The sequence below is a fragment of the Lacerta agilis genome, chromosome 13 (assembly GCF_009819535.1).
Source record: "Lacerta agilis isolate rLacAgi1 chromosome 13, rLacAgi1.pri, whole genome shotgun sequence".
Taxonomy (NCBI): domain Eukaryota; kingdom Metazoa; phylum Chordata; class Lepidosauria; order Squamata; family Lacertidae; genus Lacerta; species Lacerta agilis.
In genome coordinates this window covers 8,117,165-8,135,353 of record NC_046324.1, presented here as the reverse complement: position 1 = coordinate 8,135,353, position 18,189 = coordinate 8,117,165, and the positions used below count along the sequence as shown (strand labels likewise).

Sequence of the window (18,189 nt, the reverse complement as noted above, 5' to 3'; positions counted from 1 at the left end):
CTATATGCACAGTGAATCAAATTTCTCCTCCATCCCTACTTGAGAATATGATCTCCTCTATAGGTATCTAAAGGTTAGATCCATCATTCATCCTTTGCATTTTGTTATCTAAAAATCACTTTCTTCCTTGTAGGAGAAGCCATAAAAATGGTGTAATCACAGATGAGTCCAATACATACATATGTGATTTCCATGCATGATAAACTTCTTAAAGCTTTTCCCCCTTCTTCTTCCTGCATGGAAGCTGTCTTGTACTAGATCAGATTATTTGTCCATTCAGCTTAGTATTATCTTCTCCAGCTTTCTGAGATCTCAATCAGAAAAGTCCCTCATTGCATGCTACCTGACCCTTTTAACCCAAGATGGAGAGCCTGTGGACCTCCAGGTGTTGTAGGACTGCAACTTCCATCATGCCTGATGATTGGTCATGCTGGCTGGTGGCAGGTGTGGGTTCAGAAATGGCAACATCTAGAGCAGTGTTTCCCAACCTTGTGCCTCCAGATGTTTTCAGACTACAATTCCCATCATCCCTGACCACTGGTCTTGCTAGCTAGGGATGATGGGAGTTGTAGTCCAAAAACATCTGGAGGCACAAGGTTGGGAAACACTGATCTAGAGGGACCCACAGGCTTCCTGTTTTAACCAGCTGATCTGGGACTCGGTGCATGGAAAACATGTGCTTCCCTGGTGAACTACAGTCCCTGCACTCACGTGCTTCCTCTGCAGGGAAGATGTTGAAAGGAAAAGGATACACAGTTTGGAGAGAATGGCTTTGAAAAATGTATTGAATCAAACACTTTGCTACGATTGCATCAAGTGGTATGATTCCAAGCACGTTATGGTCTTTCATATATTCTCTCCGCTCCCAACTCCTTCCTTCCCCCATCATTTCACCGCATAGCTCTCCTTTACTGAATTGTGACCCAGTTCAACAGCATCCAGTTCTAGCATCTGCCTACAGATCTGGCTATACTGTGTGATGCATTTCTTCCTTGGAAACATGATCTATACATACAATGCCCAATCACTGGAACCTGGATCCATTCATATTCATCATCATCGTCAATTAATTAATTAAATAAATTTATATACCGCCCTATACCTAGAGGTCTCAGAGCACTTCTCAGAACAAGATCAACATAAAACACCACAATATATATATAATCAAAATAAAAACAACAACCCAATAACACCCCCAAAGGTGTTGGGTAATACTTCACCACCAACCACCCCTACCCCAAAAAACATAAAGTTGAGACCTTAAAGTTCAGTCTTGTAAATCTCTGTGTAGCATCATATCAATCCTATTTCGAATCACTTCCTTCCAAAACAAAGTAATTACTCAGCATGGTGACATAATATTAGACAAATTAGCCTCTGCCCTCCTACATCTTCCAGAACTATTCCGCCAAGTTAACCATTTTTCTTCGAATCCGTTAGGAGCCCAATTTACTCATAAGGCCAGCTTCTGTCGGACAACATTGACATATGACACAACAGTCCTAAATCAAGACCAGTGACCGCTCAGGACCTTTAGCCCAATGCAAGAGTTGGCTGCTGGGACAATCAATATTTTCCCCACTCTTAACACATGTGACTTTTCTTTTGCAATGCTCTCTCTCTCACACACACACACACGTGCAAGTTGCAAAGTGCTATCATTCATCAAGATTCAGCTGCCTCTTAGGGTCTCTAGAAATTACAGTTCCAAGTGGGAACACAAACACTGAGGCCACAGGCAGTGCACAAGGTGGCCATTTCAGACATTGCAGCTGCTGTTTTGGATCTATCAACAACAACCTCTCCTAGGACCGTTATGTTTTAGTCCTGGTGTACCTTCAGCTAAGAATCCTTGCCCTCTTGGCATTTAAGGCTGCAAAGATGACCCCACCTACCTGGAAGTAAGCCACCCTGAATTCAGTATTCCTTACCTCTGAGTTGCCATGATTAGAATTGCACTGTGAACCAGGGGAGGACAGGTCTTTTGTGAAGGCACCTTTCTCTTCCACTGCATCCAGTCTGCACAGCCACCCGGCTGCTGCCTTATCTCCTTGCCCTTATTGTTATATTGCTTGCGTGCTTAGAGAGGGCAGGTGAACAGGCAGCAGCAGCAAGGAGGAGCAGGAAGCTCCAGGGAGTGGCCGGTGTGCCCCAGAGCCTAGGGCTTGCTGATCAGAAGGTCGGCGGTTCGAATCTCCGCGACGGGGTGAGCTCCCGTTGCTCGGTCCCAGCTCCTGCCCACCTAGCAGTTCAAAAGCATGTCAAAGTGCAAGTAGATCAATAGGTACCGCTCCCGCTGGAAGGTAAACGGCATTTCCGTGCGCTGCTCTGGTTCGCCAGAAGCGGCTTTGTCTTGCTGGCCATATGACCCGGAAGCTGTACACCGGCTCCCTTGGCCATTAACGCAAGATGAGCGCCGCAACCCCAGAGTCGGACACGACTGGACCTAATGGTCAGGGGTCCTTTTACCTTTACCTAGGTGCACAACAATGCCTAATGTTGACCCCAGCACTGAAGGGCATGGAGCGCACAAAGTGAAAGCTGGAAGGAGAAGAAAAATACACAAATAAGTACGTTAGTAGGATTGCAGGAGGCTTTGTAGTAAGGAATAAATATTGTTGTATGATGAAATAAGCAATGATTATGTTAGTTATGAATATCAAAGCAATAATATATGGAATAAATATAAAAACAAAGATGGAAAATTTTGGAAATCATATGGAAGGCTTGAGGGAAGTCCTGGCCTAAGGAGGCCAAAATACAAAATGTTCAACAAGTAATAAATTGTAAATATATTGTATGTTTGTAAAACTGAATAAAAAAGTTTATAAAAAAAGAAAGCTGGAAGGAGAAGGCAGGTTCTACATGAGCATCTCTCTATTTTCAGTTGTGAAATGTTGGCAGGCATGGCAACAGTGCCAATGGGAAAATACCTTTTTTTTTTTTTTAATAAACTTTATTGTGTAAATTCAGAACAAACAATCCTTAAAATATGTACATCCTTTCAACCTAAACAAACAAAGAAAAATAAAAATTAACAAAACAAGTTTTTGGTATCATATATAGAAACGAAAATAGTTCACAATACATCTGCATGTAAGAAATGTAATATTACATACAGACTTTAAAGAAAACATAACCTTTACATTATTTTCTATTACCCTTTAGCGATACATATCCTTGTCTTATTCCTTCAATCTAATTATATCTCTTCATTTTCTACTACCTCTTTATTCAAGGCTTCCACTTGTCTGAGTCCTGGTAATCATTCTAACACTCCTTTTACCACTCTGAAATCCTCTATGAAATCCTATACTCCTATTTCTACTTCGTTCTCCTTTCCTTTGCTTCCTTTATTCTTTCCTTTGTTCAAGATACAGGATATCTAGAAATGGAGCCAGCATTTCACCATGGGGCATTGCTTTTTAAAGTATTCTCCAAACTTTCCCCAGTCTTGTTGAAAATTTTGGTCATTGCGTCCTCTTATTTTGTCCGTTAATTTGGCTAAATCAATATAGTTAAATAATCTTTCTTGCCATTCTTTAATTCCTGGTGTTTCTTCCTTTTTCCAATATTGGGCTATTAAAGTTCTGGCCGCAGCGGTAGCATAGTGAAATAATTTTTCATCTTGTTTTTTTATTTCTCCATCTATAATTCCCAATAAAAACAATTCCTGGTTCTTTTTAATATTATATTTCATCATTTTTTTTATTTCTTCTAATACCTGGGTCCAGAATTTTTGAATCCTCTCGCAATGCCACCACATGTGTGAAAAGGTCCCCTCTTCCTTGTGACATCTCCAACAAGAGCTGCTCTTAGCTTTATACATTTTGTGTATTTTACTTGGTGTCATATACCACCTGTAAAACATCTTGATCAAATTTTCTCTAATCCCCTCTGCCGCCGTGAACTTCCACACCTTTCCCCACAATCTCTCCCATTTTTCGAATTCTATTGTTTTCCCCAAGTCTTTCGCCCATTTGATCATAGTTTCTTTAATCATCTCGTCTTTTACCTCCCACTCCAATAAGATATTATACATGCTTGATATTACTTTGCTTCTATTATATAAGAGATGTTTTTCTAGCAGAGAAGAGTCCTCTAAAAACCCTTTTTGTGCTCTGTCTTGGTTGAATTTACTATTTATTTGATGATATTGGATCCAACCTGTTAGGAAATGTTTAATATCATTATAATCTTTTAATTTTAGTTTCCCATCTTTTTCCTCTATTAGATCTTTATATTTACCCCAATTTCCGTTTGAGTTTCTTTTTTTGACTGTGATTATTTCAATCGGAGAGACCCATTTGGGTGTTTTGGGTTCCAATAATCTCTTATGTTTTTCCCAAACTTTTAATAAAGATTTTTTGATGATGTGGTTATTAAACCCCTTATGAGCTTTAATTTTGTCCTCCACCAGGTATGCGTGCCAGCCGAATTTGTTTTCAAAACCCTCAAGATCTAGCAGCTTATGATTTTCTAATACAATCCATTCCTTTAACCACATAAAGCCTGCCGCTGTATGATAAAGTTCTAGATCTGGCAATGCCAGACCACCTCTACTTTTTGTATCAATCAGTAGTTTGTATTTAATTCTCGGAGGTTTGTGGTTCCAAATAAATCTTGTCAGGTCTTTTTTCCATTGTTTAAAGATGTTTGTGCACGTTCCCAAAATTGGGATCATTTGGAACAGGAATAACATTTTGGGGAGGGTGTTCATTTTAATCGCTGCGATTTTACCAAGGAGGGATAATTTCAGTCTATTCCAAACCTCAAGATCTTTTTTAATCTCTTTCCATATTCTAATATAGTTATCCTTGAATAGATTATTGGTGTTGTTCGTAATCCATATCCCCAAGTATTTGGTTCTGTCCACCACTCTCAATCCTACCTCATTTTGCAATCTCAGTACTTCTTCTTTGGACATATTTTTAGTCAAGATGTTAGTTTTACTCATATTTAGGTTAAACCCAGCCAGTTTTCCGTATTCCTCCACTCTTACTATACTTTGTTTAATGCTTTCCGTTGGGTCCTCTACCATGATAATAACATCATCTGCGAATGCTTTAATTTTATGGACATCTCCTCCGTTTTTAATACCTTTAATTCCTTCATCATTCCGTATATTTTCCAACAGAAACTCCAAACTCAGTATGAAAAGTAAAGGAGATAAAGGACAACCCTGTCTTGTGCCTCTTTGTATCTTTATTTCTCCTGTTATTGCATTGTTTATTATAAGTTTAGCTCTTTGGGTTTTGTAAATTGCTTCGACTGCATTTGAGATTTTTTGACCAAATCCTAGTAAACCTACTGCCCCTTTGAGGAATGGCCATGATACTCTGTCGAAGGCTTTTTCGGCATCTAGGAGTAGGAGTGCTGCCTTTTTCTCTTTCTTAACACTCAGATATTCCAAAACATCAATTACATTCCTCACATTACTGTGCATTTGTCTACTTGGCAAAAAGCCCGTCTGGTCAAGTGGTTGCCACTTTTGAGCCCCAGAAGGGATGACTAGTTGATTTCATTAAGGTATTTTCCCATCCCCCCCCCAGACGGGCCAATGGGAAAATACCTTAATGAAATCAACTAGTCATCCCTTCTGGGGCTCAAAAGTGGCAACCACTTGAGGCAGCCCAGGAAATGCCACTCATTGCCTCCTTTGTGCTTGAGATTTTTCCTGCCACTGCAGCAGCAACAGCAGTGATTGGCTCTATAGGCTCTTACCCTACAACGCCTCACTTTGAAAAAGGACTCTATATCCATAAAGTCCTTTCTCAGACTGAGACACCAGGGCAACTGGGGAGAAATAGCCTCTGAGAACCCCATAAGAGCACCACCAACCGCATGGCTGCAGCAAGGGCATATAAGTAATGTCTAAAGCTGAAACAACACTGTGCTCAGAAGATGGGAGGGAGACATGGATGGGCAACAGGCATGAGGTTGGGAGTGGGGTGCCGACCCACTGCTCCTTCTGGTCCAAGTTGCAGGTTGTCTAATGCCTATCTAATTCCTACTGATTTTTATAAGACAGGGAAGGATGGGATTTGGGCAGAGTTCTAACTGAGGTGGTCACTTTAAGTGGAAGCTCACATGCTGGAGGGCTCCTTCATAAAAAAAAAAAGAAAAAAAGAAGAAGAAAATAGCTGGTCCCTGCACATAGAAAGCTAGCATGCATAGAAAGGGGTTCTAATCCAGTCTTCCCCCTGACATGCTGGTTTTCTGGGTGCAGGGAGTTATGTCTGGAAGTATAGTTAATTGTGCGAACCTTCCTCCTTTTGCACACTCGCACAGGGCTTGTCCAGACTTCCACTTGTACCGTGCCTTCTAAGCACAGGTCTAAGAGGTTTTTCATTTGCCGCTTCACTTTTCTTCAGGAAAGCCCACTGTTTCCCTCTGAATCAGAACAAACGTCAACCCACAGAAAACCCATGTGATGTTTGTTACAATTCAGTGGTAAACAGTGGGTTTTCCTGGGGAAAGCGTCGGGGCGAATGTAAAGCTTCTCAGACTCTAGAAAGCAAGGAATGAGTGGAAGTGTGGAGAAGCCCACTCCCCTGCAGTTTGAAGTGGAACACTCCAGACACTTGTTTAAAGTCACAGTGAGAACCAGGTCTCTGATGATGGGTATGAATGAAGGGGGATAAATGTAATTCAGATTACTTATTCATAATCTGGTTCTAATATACATCATCCCAACAGTTCAAAGCGGCATGGGGGATATGGGGGGGAGGGGTAGAGAATACTAGTGTTGTCATTAAAACTCTTCCAGCAGTTGTAATGAAGACCAAGACATCTGGGAATGGGGTTTGGGGGGGTCTCTTTTGTCTCCTTATAATATACACAGGTTGAGAAAATTTAGGCTAGGTTGGGGATAGCAAGCAGAACTTTTCATAAAAGACTTTGCATGTGTAGTTGGATGCTTGAGTGAGGAAGCTTTCAAGCATTTGATTTAGACATGCTCATGACCCCCACAGATTGGTAAAATAGGAAGCTGCTTCATACAGTACCAAGTCAGATTATTGGCCCATCTAGATAACTCATACCATCCAACTTTTTCATTTAAAAAACTGGGACTCATGTTTTCTGGGACGAACTCCTGGGCAAGTCACATGACCCGTGCCAGGATTTCACCCAAGTGCTTTTTGGGGAGGCAAGAGCTTGCAAGATTGTAGCATCCAAAATGACCACTGTGTTCTTCTGTGAAAACAATGGGATGTCCTATTTTTCCGGGACACTTTGTGAGTAAGGCTAACGATGTTGATTGGCAAGGACTCTCCAGGGTTTCAAAGAGAAGTGTTTTCCAGCTGTATCTTGGAGATACAGGGGGTTGACATGGGAGTTTCTGCATGCAAAGTTTATGCCATTGAGCTATCAACCTCCCCACCAACCCCTATTTTTCGCCAAGGCTCATAGCATCACAGGGCTTGCTCACTAATCACAGAAGCCTTAAAATAAAAATTTAAAAAACCCCATTGCAGGTGTTTCCTTTGTGATGAGATTAGCATCCAGGTATTGGACAAAGCAAAAGGTGCGGTCTGAAAGTGATTTGATGCAGTGCAAGCAACATTTGGAGTTCAAGAACACCGAGAAAAACTCTAAAAATACTCGTAATTGGCATGCCATTTCCCAATCGAACTGAAGGAAGCTTTGCTTGTCGCTTCGGGAAAGACACTGTCCATGTGTGTGTCAAAACTCAAGAGAAGAGATGCAGCCCTCTATATTTACCACTCATATCTCTGTCAGCAAAATGAAGTGTGCCTACTTCCCTCGTTGCTCCCAGAAGCCAGATTTGTGGCAGGTTTGCCTGATGTGAAATAAGCTCGGTTCAGCAGCCTGGATTTATCCCAGGCGATGGTGCCTGAATTGCCAGGTTGTTTGAAGTGTAATAAACTCCAGATGGACTTTCTGCAGCAATAGGTAAGAGCAAGGGAAGGAGCTGTCTGTCCTAACGGATTATCTGGCTGCCAACAAACCCTTCAGCTCTAAGATCAGGAGGGCCTGGGAAGGACTGGGGTGGCTGCTAACCACTGCACCTGATGAGAGCCAGTGTGGTGTAGTGGTTAAGAGCGGTAGTCTCGTAATCTGGGGAACCGGGTTCGCACCTCCGCTCTTCCACATGCAGCTGCTGGGTGACCTTGGGCTACTCACACTTCTCTGAAGTCTCTCAGCCCCACTCACCTCACAGAGTGTTTGTTGTGGGGCAGGAAGGGAAAGGAGAATGTGAGCCGCTTTGAGACTCTTTCGGGTAGTGATAAAGCGGGATATCAAATCCAAACTCTTCTACTTCTTCTTCTTCTTCTTCTTCTTCTTCTTCTTCTTCTTCTGGCCCAAGGCGGGCACTGGAAACAAGGCCAAGCTTTTAAAAACAAAAACGAAGCAAAACCCAGATACAGTGCTGGTTCCGTGCATCCAAGTGGCTGGGAGTCCAAGTACAGTTGTACCTTGGTTTTTGAACAGCTTAGTTCTTGAATGTTTTGGCTCCCGAAGGCCGGAAACCCGGAAGTGATTGTTCCGGTTTGTGAACTATTTTTGGAAGCTGAACGTCCAATGGGGTTTTCATGGCTTCCTGCAGCCAATCAGAAGCGGCAATTTGGTTTCTGAATGTTGTAATAATAATAATAATAATAATAATAATAATAATTTATTCATTCTACCCTACGCATCTAGCTGGGTTTCCCCAGCCACTCTGGGTGGCTTTCAACAGAACATTAAAAACAGAATAAAACTTCAAACATTAAAACCTTCCCTAAACAGGGCTGCCTTCAGATATCTTCTAAAAGTCAGATAGTTGTTTATTTCCTTGACATCTGATGGGAGGGCGTTCCACAGGGTGGGCATCACTACCAAGAAGGCCCTCTGCCTGGTCCCCTGTAACCTCACTTTTTGCAGTGAGGGAACTGCCAGAAGACCCTCAGAGCTGGATTTCAGTGTCCGGGCTGAACAATGGGGGTGGAGACGTTCCTTCAGGTATACTGAGTCAAGGCCATGGAGGGCTTTAAAAGTCAGCACCAACACTTTGAATTGTGCTTGAAAACGTACTGGTAGCCAATGTAGGTCTTTTGGGACTGGTGTAATATGGTCTCAGCGGCCACTGCCAGTCACCACTCTGGCAGCTGCATTCTGGATTTGTTGCAGATGTTTTGGAAGTCCAGCGGACTTCCGGAACGGATTCTGTTCGACTTCCTAGATATATCCAGCAATGTTTCCTTTCGGAGCCTGGCATGCATCTTCTAAGAAGAGCAATTGCACCTCCTCTTTGCAGGAGGAAAGAGAATGTCCTTTATGGTGCCTGATGGCGCTTGCAGAGATCCAGGTATGCATTTTCTAAAAGAGGCATCTCTCCTCCTCTCTCCAACAGGAGGAGGGGAGGGAATGCCTCTTGAAGTGTCTACGATTATTTAGGCATGAATCTTCTAAAAACCAAGTATGTTAAAACACACACAATAATTTTATCCCTTCAGTAGTGTAAATTTTATGAATTAGTTAAAATTAACTGTTTAATAACTGACGACCCTCAAATGAATCAAGGATATTCTCTGCTGGCAGTTCTACATTTACTTTTTCTTGTTGGGACTGGAAATACACTTAAAGAGTTGGGATTTGTCCTTTATTGCCATTTGTCTCACAGGCACTTACTGTAGTTGGATTATCCCTAAAGGCTGATGGGATCAGCCAGAGGCCATTTAAGGGTTAATCTCTTAAGGCCTGCTTCTTGGCAACATCAGAGACATCCAAAGTTGTTTCAGAAATTGCTAATTCTGGGTGTAAACAGATGTGCCTTTAAAGCAGGGCTCTTTCTTCCAGCAGAGCAAGTCTAACTTCTCCTTTGCCTTCACAATTCGTTCTGTGGTTGGTAGCAGAAATTCAAGTGCCAATTTCATTCATTTGGCTTCCTCTAGCCTTCATGTTGTCTGACTTTTTTATTTTTGAAACCACAATATGAATGCCTATTCATTTAAACCGTATCTGTCACATTATTTTTACTGTTGCCCTTTTATTTTATTATTAAAAGGAACATTCATTTTTTAAAACTACAAAACCATTTTCAGGATGGAGGGGAAGTGGTGCACTGGTGCACAATCAACTTATGTTCTGCTGAGAACTAGCAAAACCAGTTTTCCTTGAGCTTGATCCTGTACGGGGAATTGTATAACTGTATACAACATAGTGAGTGCAGGTCTACAGTGGTTCAAAGGACAATCGCATGGGCGTTTACTCGGACATAAGTTGCACTGTGTTCATTAGGACTCACTGCTTAATATGAGTGAGCCTCAGAGACTCAAACAAGGCACATCTGTATTTGTGTACCAGAGCAATAAATCTCACATAGTCCTTGACTGCTTAGCGGTTGGAGCACCCCAACGATACTGAATTGTGTTGCGATGGTGAATACTGATTGGCTTAGCTAATGTGACATCATGGAATGTTGCTCCAGAGCATTCCAATCAGCAAGGGAACAAATTTAGACAGAATGTTTGCATACCAGCTTTTGCAAAGGAAGGGCAAGTTGTCAGTTTGGGTGGGATTAAAACCACACAAAGTTCTTAAGGATGGGGTAACTGCGTGTGCCAACTTGAGAACAGGAAAGAGGATAAAGGAAGTAGCGAAATGAAGGGTCAGGGAGCCCAGAAACAAACAAAAAGTTAGATGTACAGCTAGCCTGTGGCCTTCCAGATACTGCTGAACTTTGATCCTTATCAGCCCCAGACAGAGCCCCCCAGCACCTGCCCCCTGAGCCTGTTGCCGTGCTTTGCCCAATAGCAGAGCCATCCTAACTTCCAGGTGAGTCAGTATAGGGTCACAGTATGAGAAACTGGCCAGTTAGGCTTTCCCTTTCAAAGAGGGAGTCAAGTGTCTGTTGTGAACATTCTTTACTTTAGCATTTGATTAGCTTCTTGGCTATATATCAGAGACTGAAGCCCATTGAAAGCTTGTTATTATATCAGGACGACTAATTATATTCAATGAACTTTGCATCTGATAGACTGGGCAGAATGAAAATTCACATGGGAGCAAAGATAATAGGACCTATGCTGTGTATGTTTACGTACCTTATCATGCAAGGATTTCTGCAGTGCCTGATCTATTGATCTAGTTAGCATTTATTGGATGGGACCAAGGCTTGAGGCTTTTTTCAGAGCTGATATGAAAAGACAGTCCTCGTCTAGGATTGAAAATATCTGCCTGCCTGGCTTTCACAATACTCCTAGGTCATGTGTCTCAGAGTGAAAGGCACTTAGCATCCCTGTGAAAACTTTCAGAGATTTCCCAGCCTGGGAAGAGCAATTCCGTAAAACTCCTTGTGGAATGACTGGCCATGTTCCAGGATTACTAATTATCCCATTCTGCTGAGGCTCGAGGTTAACTGGGGGGTTGGAATAAAAAATCAGAGCCTCTTCAGTCAGGTCAAAACAAGTCAAGAAACCTGGACAACTCCCAGTGGGTCCTGTTAGCTAAGCAATGCGAGATGATGTCTCAGCTGAGGTCCAGAATTATATCAAGTCCTCACCCTTGCGCACAGTGGCAGTCCTCACACTCACCCCAAAGAGTCATCTGTGATCCTTAAAGGAGCCAATTCTGCATGGCTGTGGAGCTGGAGAGTCTGCATGGCTGTCCCATCATCTGAGGATGATGGGACAGCCACATCCTTGGACCAATATTGTGTAGAAAGGGATGTCGGGAGCTCCCACTGAGCAGGGTGGCTCTCATCTGAATCAAAGTCACCCAAGACCTTCTTGGACCTTGGTACAAGACTAGGACTCAGCTACAGAGCCTACAGGCCCAGTTGGCTCTGCCCCTTGAGGAGCGCCTACAGCCGAGGCCACCTGTCATTGGCCGAGTTAACTCTTCACAGACTTGGTGGAGTATCAGGCCTAATGAGCACAGCAACTCATATCCAGTAGGTCTGTCCCTATGAATCAGTTGCTGAAACTGGAACCCCCTGTCTCTCCACAGCTGTCTAAGTCCCCTCCTCTCCAAGGTCCCGTCCCCCCCAGCAATCAGAGACTGCGCCTGCATGCAGCCTGCCACTGCTCCAACCTTTTCAACTCTCTTCTGGTTCTGGGAAAGAAGTGAGGAATGGGAGCTTGTTGCAGTACAAGGGGGATGTAACACCAGCCTGACTCAGCTTTGTCTCTGGACCTCCCTCTTCCCACTCATCTGCTTCAGGTTCTGCCTCTGATTCTAGACTTCTCTCTGCCACCAACTCTCCCAGCTCACTAAGTCCTGTTACCTCTTCTCAGTCTTCTTCTTTGGACCACTCATTGTTGTCCCCCCACCACACCCCTGATCCTGCTTCCCTTGGGGGTTCCCCAGCTGGTTCCTCCCACCATTCCTCTGTGTCCAACCAGTCCATGACACATAGCACTACTTTAGATGCAACCCTGGGGATTCCCTCCCTTGGATCCAAATGGGAGACATCACCACCTGTTGTTCTTCTTCTGCACTTCTTCTTATTCTTGTCTCTTTTCCTTGTTGCTGCCTTTACTTTGTTAAACAGTTCTCAGGGTACTGGTTCACAAGGGAGTGGAAGGTGCGAGTCAGTGACGGAGAAATTATTGTGCTCTCTGTGCTGCCTACAAATCTCCTTGGGAGAAGTCTGAAGTCTGTGAGTGAAACGTGTAGTCAGAGACTTGGAAATCAGCAGTGATATTTATGACCTGAGAAGCTGCTCTCTGCTCGTTGTTCCTGTGAGACTTGACCAATGTCCATAAATTACCTCTGAGGCCTGCTGATAGGTTAGTGGTTGGCTTCCCAAGTGCAAATCAGAGCCTGGGAGAGAGATTTCTGTCTGGCTAAAGCAGGTGGTAGACTCAATATTAGGGAGGTTGGAGAATTCGTATGAAAACAGAAAAGGAAGCAGAGATTGCTGAAGCTTGTCTGTTCACCTGTGGTCAGGAATCAGTCAAGTGAATATACAGTACTTTAATTGTGCAAACCTATTTTTTCTGGTATTGATTCATTTATTCCAAGCTCAAGGTGGTGTACATGGTTCTCCCCAACTCACTTAATCCTCACAGCAACCTATTTTTCTGGATTTTCTTTGCATGTTTGTCTATTGCAAGCTCAAGGTTGTGTATGTGGTTCTCTCACTACTCATTTAATTCCCACAAAAACCCTGAAAGGTAGGTTAGGCTGAGAGGCAGTGACTTGCTCAAGGGAGCTTCATGGCTGAGCGAGGATTTGAACCCTGGTCTCTCAAGTCCTAGTCCACCGCTAGCCCAAGTGTATGCTTTTTAACAATATTTTATAATACTGAGAATGTCAGAGGCTTCAGTCTACAGGCAGCATACAAATCGATGAGATAGACGAACTTATTGGACCGAGGAGCTGGACAATGGCACTGGAGATGCAGGAGCAGAGCAAAACCAGCAGCAGCATGTCGGCTTCAACTCTGGCCACTGTCTTTCCAGAGCCTTCAGGCAGGTTGCAGAAGTGCCAGCGGCCTCACAAAATGAAGCCAGAGAGGATAAATCAAGACTTACCTGAGGCTTTGTTGGGGTATCTGATGTCAGAAAGCAAAAAAAAGCAGTGCTGTGCCAAAAACATTATTCTTTCTGTGGTGTTGGTACCATTCTCTAGCAATTACTGATGAGAGAAATTGCATTTGGGAAGAGAAAAGATGGGCGTGTTGGTAGGCTGCAGGGTTTTGTTTTGTGTGATTGCTTTACTTTCAAGATGGCTGAGGGCTTGTGAGTGTCCTTTGTTTCATCCCAAGTGGACCAGAGAGCACTGGCGAAGGAAGGGGGTGCTGTGGGTGCGGTTTGCCCTGGTTGTCATCCCTGAGGGGGAGTGACATCGCCGCATCACTCCCCTGGGATGTTTGCCACGGGCAGCTAGCCCTGCCCCCAGGAGCACAACATGTGCGCCACTCCGGGTGCCGGAGCAGCTAGCTCCACCTCTGCCGGAGAGCTTTTGTGGGTGTCCTTTCTTTCGTTCTTCGGTGGCCTGTGGCCTGCAGCCTTCCTGGGTGCCTCCACTTCTTGGCAACCCCATGATGCCCTCCACTGCGCTTTCTTGTGGGTGCAGGAAGCCACGGAGGCTGTCTGCCATGCCCCTGGCAGCTGTTCATTGTTCATGGTGCAGTGTTTTGGTTTGAAAGATAAAAGGACAGACTTCTTTTTTTAAACAAAAACAACACCCCAAATGAGTGCAGCAATCTCAGACATTTGGTAACCAGTTCTCCCAGCTTCCCTTGTTTCAACTAAAGCCCAGGAAAAGAAGTCATGAGGCTAACTCCTGCCATGGGGATCTTTCAGATCAGGAAGTGTAGGGCAGTAAGGGGAACTGCAGAGTGCAAGCAAAATAATTAATGGGTTTGGGGTGGGACACCATCATTTTGCCATCTTGCAGCAATAAGGTATACTCAACTCTGAACCCACCAAAAGGTGTTGAATCTGCCATTGAAGCCTTTCTTTCCAATCGTCTGGAGACAGACTCTCTACAGTCAAAGGCTTCTCAAGGAGGAGATTCAGGAATAGAGGGACTATCACACTCTCCCATACTCACATGGTTAGTTCAGTCTTTTCTCATGCATGCTGGGACTTCATTGGTCCCTTATCTCTGTTCCTCTCCTTCAAATCCCCTCCAGTTTGTGGTTCACTTTGAACTATGCCATTCTGCTTCAGGCTGAAACTCCGGGACTCCTCATTAATATTATTAGTAAGGTAAAGGTAAAGGGACCCCTGACCATTAGGTCCAGTCGTGTCCGACTTTGGGGTTGCGGCGCTCATCTCGCATTATTGGCCGAGGGAGCCGGCGTACAGCTTCCGGGTCATGTGGCCAGCATAACTAAGCCGCTTCTAGCAAACCAGAGCAGCGCATGGAAACGCCGTTTGCCTTCCCGCTGGAGTGGTACCTATTTATCTACTTGCACTTTGACGTGCTATCGAACTGCTAGGTTGGCAGGAGCTGGGACCGAGCAACGGGAGCTCACCCCATCGCGGGGATTTGAACCGCCGACCTTCTGATCAGCAAGCCCTAGGCTCTGTGGTTTAACCCACAGTGCTACCCATATCCCTTATTATTATTAGTAGTAGTACTTTACTACGATTGATTAGTTGTTCATTTGCCACTTGTACCAATTCCGCGCCATCCCATATACCTGGACACAGCCTTCCTATGAGATTTATTTTTTTTACAAGGGCTTTTGTTACTAGGATAGAGGTCTGTCTCTAAAGCTTAACAGCTTCCAAACAAGTTTTATAACATGCTCATAAAACTTTATGGCAATTTATATCATGTATATTGTGTTGCATAAAACCCTGCACAACAGCACAGCTGGTAGATGCAACATATTGGCACCGGGGCATGCCTAAATATCACATCGCACTGGTCTGATGTACTACTATAATAATAATAATATTTATTATTTATACCCCGCCCATCTGGCTGGATTTCCCCAGCCACTCTGGGCGGCTTCCAACAAAAATCAGATACAAAAATATCACACATTAAAAACTTCCCTAAAAAGGGCTGCCTTCAGGTTTTTTCTGAATGTCAGATAGTTGTTTATCTCCTTGACCTGTGATGGGAGGGCGTTCCACAGGGCGGGCACCACTACTGAGAAGGCCCTCTTCCTGGTTCCCTGTAGCTTTGCTTCTCGCAGTGAGGGAACCGCCAGAAGGCCCTCGGCACTGGATCTCAGTGTCCGGGCTGAATGATGGGGGTGGAGACGCTCCTTCAGGTATACAGGACCAAGGCTGTTTAGGGCTTTAAAGGTCAGCACCAACACTTTGAATTGTGCTCGGAAACGTACTACTGTGCTCGTAAGGGTGGAATTACACCAGGGGTGGGGAGCTTCAGGCCTGGCAATCAAAGGTGGCCCCCTGGGCCTCTCTATCTGGCCCCCAAAACACTCCTCAGGCCATACCCTTCACTGGTCTCGCTCTGTACCCACCTCAAGGGCCCTTCTTATGTTTTGAGGGCATCTTTATTAATACCACCTCACTCTCATAGTTTGTTACCCCTAAAAAAGGTACATCACACATACAGTGACATCCCAGCTAGAGATGGATGGGCTGGTCTGTTTTCTACATGTATTAAAAAAAAATCTGAAGTGCTTTATCTAAAAAATGCACACTTTAAAATTAGTTTTGATCTTATTCATTCTTTTGAGCTGTGAAACTGAGTTGCAAATTTTAGAGAAATGCACACGCTGAAGCATAACCGCTTTTGCACATCTGGATAAATCTGCACATTTATCTAGCGAGGTACAAATTGTGTCATCTTCGTGTTGGAATTTGCAGTTCCTCAACCATCCGTATTCCTGGCACACAGTTTAATATATGTGGCGTATAATTTGATTTGCTGCAACTAAGGAATGTCTTTCTCTTTTGACAAACATATTCCTCCATGGTATTCAAACACTTAAGGCAGTCACTGATAACGGTTTGTGATGAGTGGATCACAACAGAATTCACTGAAAATGAGGAGCAATTTTTCCCCCACTTCCCAATATTATTCAGCAGCTATTTGTCATCGTTGTCATCGTCATTTTTCTCTCGCAGTCACCCATCAAAGATATTTGACTTTTGAAAAAATTGATTGCATTATCCCCTGTGTAACCGCAAGATGTGCTGGTGTGTTTCAAGCAAGGCTCTCCCAGATGTTGTTTGGCCAGTCAGCTTGACCAGTGGTCAGGGGTGTGAACAGTTGCCATTCAATAACACTGTGCATATATAAACTATGGAATTTGCTCCAATCATCATCATCATCATCATCTATTACTTATACCCCGCCCATCTGGCCAGGTCTCCCCAACCACTCTGGGTGGCTTCCAACAGGATATTTAAAACACAATACAGTGGTACCTCGGGTTAAGAACTTAATTCGTTCTGGAGGTCCGTTCTTAACCTGAAACTGTTCTTAATCTGAGGTACCACTTTAGCTAATGGGGCCTCCCGCCACTGCCGCTCTGCCACCGCGCAATTTCTGTTCTCATCCTGAAGCAAAGTTCTTAACCCGAGGTACTATTTCTGGGTTAGCGGAGTCTGTAACCTGAAGCGTCTGTAACCCGAGGTACCACTGTAAAACATTAAACGTTAAAAACTTCCCTAAACAGGACTGCCTTCAGGTGTCTTCTAAAAGTCAGATAGTTGTTTCTTTCCTTGACATCTGATGGGAGGGCGTTCCACAGTGCGGGCGCCGCTACCGAGAACGCCCTCTGCCTGGTTCCCTGTAGATTCACTTCTTGCGGTAAGGGAACCACCAGAAGGCCTTCGGAGCTGGACCTCAGTATCTGGGCTGAACGATGGGGATGGAGACGCTCCTTCAGGTATATTGGGCTGAGGCTGTTGAGGGCTTTTAAAGTCAGCACAAACACTTTGAATTGTGTTCGGAAATGTACTGGGAGCCAATGTAGGTCTTTCAGGACCAGTGTTATATGGTCTTGGCGGCCACTCCCAGTTACCAGACTAGCTGCTGCATTCTGGATTAATTGCAGTTTCCTGCTCACCTTCAAGGGTAGCCCCACATGGAGTGCATTGCGATAGTCCAAGCGGGAGATAACTAGAGCATGTACCACTCTGGCAAGACAGTCTGTAGGCAGGCAGGGTCTCAGCTGGCATACCAGATGAAGCTGATAGACAGCTGCCCTGGACACAGAACTGACCTGCGCCTCCATGGACAGCTGCGAGTCCAAAATGACTCCCAGGCTGCGCACCTGGTCCTACAAAATGCAGTGTTGTCTGTGAACTTAAATGGCTTTAGAACCTAGGAAACTGCCTTAAACCGAGTCAGGCTCACTGATCCATCTAACTCAGTACTGTGTACACTGACTGGCAGTGCCATATCAGGCTTTCAGACAGGGTTCCCTCCAAGCCCTACCTTGAAATGCCAGGGAATGAACCTGGGACGTTCTGCATGCACTACTACTGATTAGTGGACCACAGAGAATGAGATGCTTTGTGGGGTATAAGGCTAGGGAAGTATGGCTCAGAGTACCGGAGAGTGCAGTTACTCTCATGTCCTCCTGGCAGGCTTTCCACAGGTACCAAGTTGCCCACTGTGAGAGCAGAATGCTGGATTTGATGAGACTTTGGTCTGATCCAGCAGGGCTCTTTTTTATGTTGACGTTCTTCACATCTGGAAGGGTGCAGGTTCTCCAGCCGTGGTTTTGAGATTCTCACATTATGTTGAGAATATGAAGGAAAGCAATGAGGCGCAGAAAATAGCCAGGGCATGGGGAAG

At 44.3% G+C, this 18,189-nt stretch overlaps 1 protein-coding gene across 1 annotated transcript in view; it reads left to right on the top strand.

Annotated features, from left to right (window-relative positions):
- INSYN1 (inhibitory synaptic factor 1) overlaps window positions 1-18,189 on the top strand; it is a 120,833-nt gene that overhangs the window by 7,568 nt on the left and 95,076 nt on the right. The window lies entirely within an intron of this gene.